Here is a 6,517-nt window from a genome sequence, read left to right on the forward strand (position 1 = left end):
TTATTATTCTAAATTGCAATGTCTAGAAAATAACCTGAGCTCATTACAATTAAAAATATAAGTGGCCATTTCCACAGCATCCATTGACATATTCTTATATGTCAATATATATTATTAATATATTTGGTAGGGAAAAATTGCTTCACAACTGAAGACTTTGTCTTGAAAATGAGCACATTTTTTTCTAAGTGGAGTTATATTTGGAATCATCTGCCAATCCAACAACAAATCTTGAAAGAGGAAGAAAATACAGACGTGAAAATTAGCTCAATCATCCACTAAATTTGCAGTTAGTGTAATGTAAGGAGGAGAGAGAGCATACATTTACAAGCCAAATGCTACAATTCTGGGCTAAAGATTGAATAAAAACAAGATTTCGTGGTGTTCTGATACTGGTTTTATTTTGGAGGATTTAGAGACCTCCAAAATGGGAGAAAAACTGTCACATTTGGTATTACATAATAAGGTCAAATTTCATATTAAGTACACCAAATTCCAAAATCCAACTACCAGACCCTCTGCTCACCACTTTAACATCTCAGAGGGTGTTGTGAGGACCCCATTTATTTTAATAGAGAGGAAAGTTACATCCTGAAATCCCTATCTTTTAAGCTGGCGAGCATGCCATAACTGAAAATATTCAGACAGACAGATTTCCTATAGTGGAGGTGCAGGTTGGCCAGAGGGGAGTGGGTTGTGGTCTTCTAGCAGATCCAATGCCAAAATCTTATGAGAGTATATTCTCTGTTAACTATATGATCATCAACTTGGTCCCTGACCTTGTTCAACAGTCTCTTGATCATTTTCTACCACCTTGTTGGGCCGGTGTCTTTTTAAATTTTTTTTAATGTTTTATTTATTTTTGATACAGAGAGAGACAGAGCATGAGAGGGGGAGGGGCAGAGAGAGAAGGAGACACAGAACCGGAAGCAGGCTCCAGGCTCTGAGCTGTCAGCACAGAGCCTGACGCGGGGCTCAAACCCATGAACATGAGATCTGACCTGAGCCAAAGCTGGAGGCTTAACCGACTGAGCCACCCAGGCGCCCCAAGGCCAGTGTCTTTAAAATATTTTTGCTACAACTTAGGACATACACATACACATGTGCACCTAAAAGAAAGCTTTAAGCAATTCTTACTCTTTACGCATGCAATGAGCTCTATTTTTAAATTCTATTTACTGTTTTAAGCCACTAAGTTGATCAGCAATCATTAAGGTGATTTTATAAGTCCCACGATTAGGTCATGAGTTGAAATTTATTATTATTTTAAAGTTTATTTACTGAGAGAGAGAGTGCATGTGCACATGAGTGGGGGCGAGGCTGAGAGAAGAAGAGAGAGAGAATCCTAAGCAGGCTCCATTCTGTCAGCACAGAGCCAAATAAGAGGCTCTATCCCACGAACCAGGAAATCATGACCTGACCCCAAATCAAGACAGACGCTTAACCAACGGAGCTACCCAGGCACTCCCGCCATGAGTTGAAATTTACTATCACTGTCCTGGAAGACTATTTCACCCCTTCTCCTCTATCTCAAAGCTTCCTTACACCTTCTCTACTACTCTCATTCTGAGCTGCTAACCTGGCTTTCTACTTCACTGAGAAAATAGGAGTTACAGGAGAGCTTCCCCAGGTCTTCACTGCACCCATTTCCAGTCACTGTGCATGTGTTCCTTTTTTTTTTTTAATGTTTTATTTATTTTTGATACAGAGAGAGACAGAGCATGAGAGGGGGAGGGGCGGAGAGAGAAGGAGACACAGAACCGGAAGCAGGCTCCAGGCTCTGAGCTAGCTGTTAGCACCGAGCCTGACGCGGGGCAAGAACCCACAAACCGTGAGATCTGACCTGAGCCGAAGCCGGAAACTTAACCGACTGAGCCACCCAGGTGCCCCACTGTGCATGTGTTCCTACACACCTTCTTCCTTTCTGCTATATGGAGGTCTTGACCATGCCCCACCCTCCCATCTATGGCCAGCCCCTCCACTGGCGCACCAGATCCTTCCTGCACCTGCTCAGAACATGGCTTCATAGACATCCCAGCATCTCATAGACATCCCACGTTTACTATGTCCAAAATTGAACTCCCCCATCTTGGTAAATGGGACTCCATTGTTACAACTGCTCAGGCCAGTAAGTAAGTAAGTAAATAAATAGGTCATCCTATTTTCTTACAGCATATCCAAACCATTACTACCTGCTGCTTATCATACCTTGAAATTATATCCCGAATCCAACCACTGCCCACCACAAACAACTGGGCCAGGCAACACTGATCTCTCCCTTGGCTGGTCACTCTCACCTCCTAACTAGCCTCCCAGCTTCTGGTCTCATCCCCCTACAGTCTATTCACACAGCAGCCAGAAGGCTCCTTTCAAAACGGAAGACAGATCATGTCAACTTCCCTGACTGAATACTTATATTTTCCTAGAATGACAGTCAAAACATTTTCAGTAACCAAATGATTATTCACGACTGCCTTCTACCTCCACTAACCCTATGACCTCTTCTACCCACAACGGAATGCTTATTTCTTTTACATGCCAGGCCAAGTTGGCCTCAGAGCCTCTGCCCTTGTAATTCTCACTCCCCAGAAGATTTGTCCCCTAAATACCAGCAGGGCTCACTCTTATGTTTTGCATGTCTCTGTCTCATTTCTTTTAGGTCTCTGCTCAGCTCATTTTCTCAATGATATCTTCCCTCACCACCACTGAAATAGCAGCCCTTTCCTTCCATCCAGCCACCCTATTACAAGTGGTTTGATTTTTTCCCCCAGTCTGGCAGTCTATGTACCTACATTAATCTTCCTCTTAGATCACAAACTCCACAAGGAAAGATGCATTGTTTTGTTCACTGCTGCATCTTCAGCGATGCCTGCCACCCAGTAGGCACCCAAGAACTGTTGATTGTGCATGCACTGAATAATAGCCATAAGTACACTCTAATAATATGAGGGTCCACTTATCGGCTGCTTATATGTTGGCAGGAGTTACCCAAACACCACCCACATGCTCCTAGGAATTATAAGGAAGGCAAGATTGTTCCGGACATCCACAGGATAAATGTGTGAGGGTGCACAGAGAGGGCAGCTCAAGATTGCAACACAAAGGAATAGATAAACATGGACTTCAGGAAACAGGATTCTGTCATAAGATCCCAGAGAAGAACTCCAGGCTTGAGGGACTGGGATATTAAGGAAGGACAGTGAAATAAAAGGGTTCATTTCAGGAGCTGGAGCAAAAACGAGGAGTCAAGGCTCCAGCTCATAGAAAGGGAATGCGTTCATGTAGAAGGACAATGAGGCCAACTTGATGCTGACCAGCCAAGCTGCTGGTTTCCTACTGCTCCCCAGCCTGGAAATGTTACTGACCCCAAAGGGTGGGAAAGGGTTAGTCTTCAGTGGAAGCTCATTAGCCTGACTTTGGGTTGGGAATAAAAATAGAAATTAAGGCCCATAATGACCTTGTACAACTTCAAGTTGCTTTACTGACATGACACCCATAGAGTACCACCATCTTTAATACTTCTGGTTCTTTTTCTGCTTTTCAAAACCTTCATACTCTTCTCCATTGCCCACCTTCTCTTTATGTGTCCCTTACACGGAGTTCCTTAGGCTTATATTCTTGGTTCTCTACTTCTACATACTCTTTCTAGGTGACCTTATCCACTCTCATGTTTTCAAATATTACCTATGTGCTAATGTGCCAAACCATATTTCCCACTGCTTATTAAACAGCTTGACCTTGGCTCAGACACATCAATTCAATGTGTCCATACCTGAACTTACCATCTTCCCCCAAACCTGTTCTTCCTCCTTTGCTCATTCTTTGGGTTGATGGCATCATTACACAAATTGCTCAAGTTGGAAACATGAGTCATCCTCTTCTTTCCTCTCTTACCCTCCAAAAACAGTCGGTTACAAACTCTTGTCAATTCTGTTGCAGAAAAGTGCTCAAATGTTGTCTCCTCAGTCTGCTTCTCTACCTGTGCCTTAGCTTTCAGTCTTTTCTCTGGCCTTCCTGGTTCACAGACTCTAGCTCTACCATTTCTTCTTCTTAATCTCTTCCCTTTGGTGGTGTCAACAAACGACTATCATCCTATCACACATCCTAGTCAATAAGCACCTCCCTCGCTTCCATCCTATCATGTCCAAACTTGCTGGTGAAAAGGACCCTTCAGAAGTTATTTGCAATATGCCTCTTTGCCTTTATCTCCTGTCACTCCCAATAGTACCCAGTCTTCTGGATCAGACATGTCTTTTCATATCTTTGGGCCTTTGCACATGATGTTTCTACTTTCTGAAATGCCTCTTACCTCTTTTCATCAGCTAATGTATCCTTACTATTCAAGAGATAGTTCAAATGCCATAGCCTTTCCAGACTCTCCCTGGATAGTGAGTTAAACCCTCTTCCACGTTATCATACAACACTGTCGTAATAATGTTTTCTTATTAGAATACTTGTCACATGGACAATAATTATCTGTCTCCTTGGCTATCTGCCCTTTTAACTCTCAGTTTCTCTGGATCATGGACTTCCCTTATGTATCTTTGCATCTCTTCGCCCGTCATTATACTTGAAGTACAAATGCTCAATACAAGTTTGTGGATTAGTAATTGCCCAGTGAGTGCTGTAGGAAGGAGAGATGAAAGGAAGGAAAGGAGAGAAAGAAGGAAAAGAAGGGAAGGACAGAAGAAGAAGGGAGGGAAGGAGGAAAATGTTTCTAAAACACACCTAAAAGGAGATATGCCATTTTGTAGAGAACCATAACATTAGTGACATACATTTGCTAGCAGAAAGAGAGAGAAAGAAAAAAGAAGAGTAGACTATAACAACAACAACAACAAAATCTCACTCTCCTTCCCATTGTTTTCTTTGGCAATACCAACCTGAAAACTCCATTCCAGTTATTATGCTATTCAAGGATGAGTGCATTGACAAAGGAAAAATATCTAGAATATTTCCCTGCTACTACTATGTAGACTCCAAACACAATAAAAGGTCTTCACAGGTTATGTTACCCTTTGTGGAGTCTGGGAGATTTGTCATCCAACTCCAGCACTCCCACCTCAGAGAGAAGCTGGCAACCTCTGTAGTAATTCCTGCCACATGCTCATTGGCACGTAGACGGACTTAACCATTCCATTGCTTCTTGACTTGTATTTTTAGGTGTAGTTAACTTGACTAGATTATAAATCTTTGGAGGCAGTGGCTATGCCTGCCTTATATATTCCTTTCTTTTCCTAGTTCACGATGCATTTATGTAGCCAGAAACAATTTACTGAGTGCTAGGTGCTTGGGATATGACCAAGAACAAAACTGAAGATACATGCATTATTCTGTGGCATCACAGAGGCTGTTGATATCAGTTATGATCACTCCCAGCCCTAATTGTCTAGACAGAGTCATAAACAGTGAGATTCTAGGCTGAAACTGACCTACTAAATTGGAGTCCTACATGCTGCAACAGAGCCCTGCTGGGCTGGTCATGGGTGGAGCCCTGAGGTGAATATGGAATATTGAACGAAGGTGACTTAAGCAGGAAGCCAGAGGAAATCACACACTGAAACATATTGTACTCCTAGGGATTTCCATTTATTATCTCCATAACTTGTCATAGTTTATTTTGTGACTAGATAAGCAAATAGTATTCCTATTTTATACTTGGAAATCAAAGGCCAGAAATAAAGTAATTTTCTTCCAGTAGTTTGCATAGCCTGGGATTAAAGTCCCCATCTTCCCATTACTCAGTCTACTCCTCATTAGCTGTCCTTTGGACTATCACCTGAGAAATGCAACTCATCTGAGCCAAACAGAGTCCCAGGGACTTGCCCTAAGAGCAATGGTTGTTACTTCTACTTAATGGATAACGATAATGGATAGAAAGAGTGAGCCTTTAAAACTTTTCAGTAAAACCTAACTAAATAAATAGCAATTGGTAATAGTGATCTCAGACTGAAAGCATTTTATTTTTGAAATACATAGCCCACAAAACTTCAGAAATACTTCTCAAATGTGCATACTAATTTTTCTCCTATTAGAATAATGAGGCCTGGCAGTATATATTACGTTTAATTCTTTTCTTTCGTTCTGGAAAGCTAACTCCTTCAATTGATAAATTATTCTCTGCAGAGAAAAGTGAAGAAGAATTTGACTCAATATTAAATATTTAAACTTTATGTAGATGAGAATATTACATCTATCAAATTTGATCTTAATATTTTTAGAATCTTAGAAAGATTAAAAGGTTTTAACATTTTTTAGAAACCGAATGTTTAGTTAACAAAAAATATCATGAACTTTATTTGATACCATGCATTACCCCCCATCTTTGTACAAGAGTTGACTAAGTATGAAGACAAGGTCTGAATAACATTCTGAGGCAAGGAGAATATTTAATATTAGCCCAGGTTAGTGCACCATCCTTACTGGTATCAATCCCCTTTTACTGTGCTCTAGGTAGGACTATAGGAGTTCACTGCATCTTGTATCCAAAAGTCATGTATAACTCAGTAGTAAGTTT

Source organism: Suricata suricatta, chromosome 1 (genome assembly GCF_006229205.1).
Source record: "Suricata suricatta isolate VVHF042 chromosome 1, meerkat_22Aug2017_6uvM2_HiC, whole genome shotgun sequence".
NCBI classification, from domain to species: Eukaryota; Metazoa; Chordata; class Mammalia; order Carnivora; family Herpestidae; genus Suricata; species Suricata suricatta.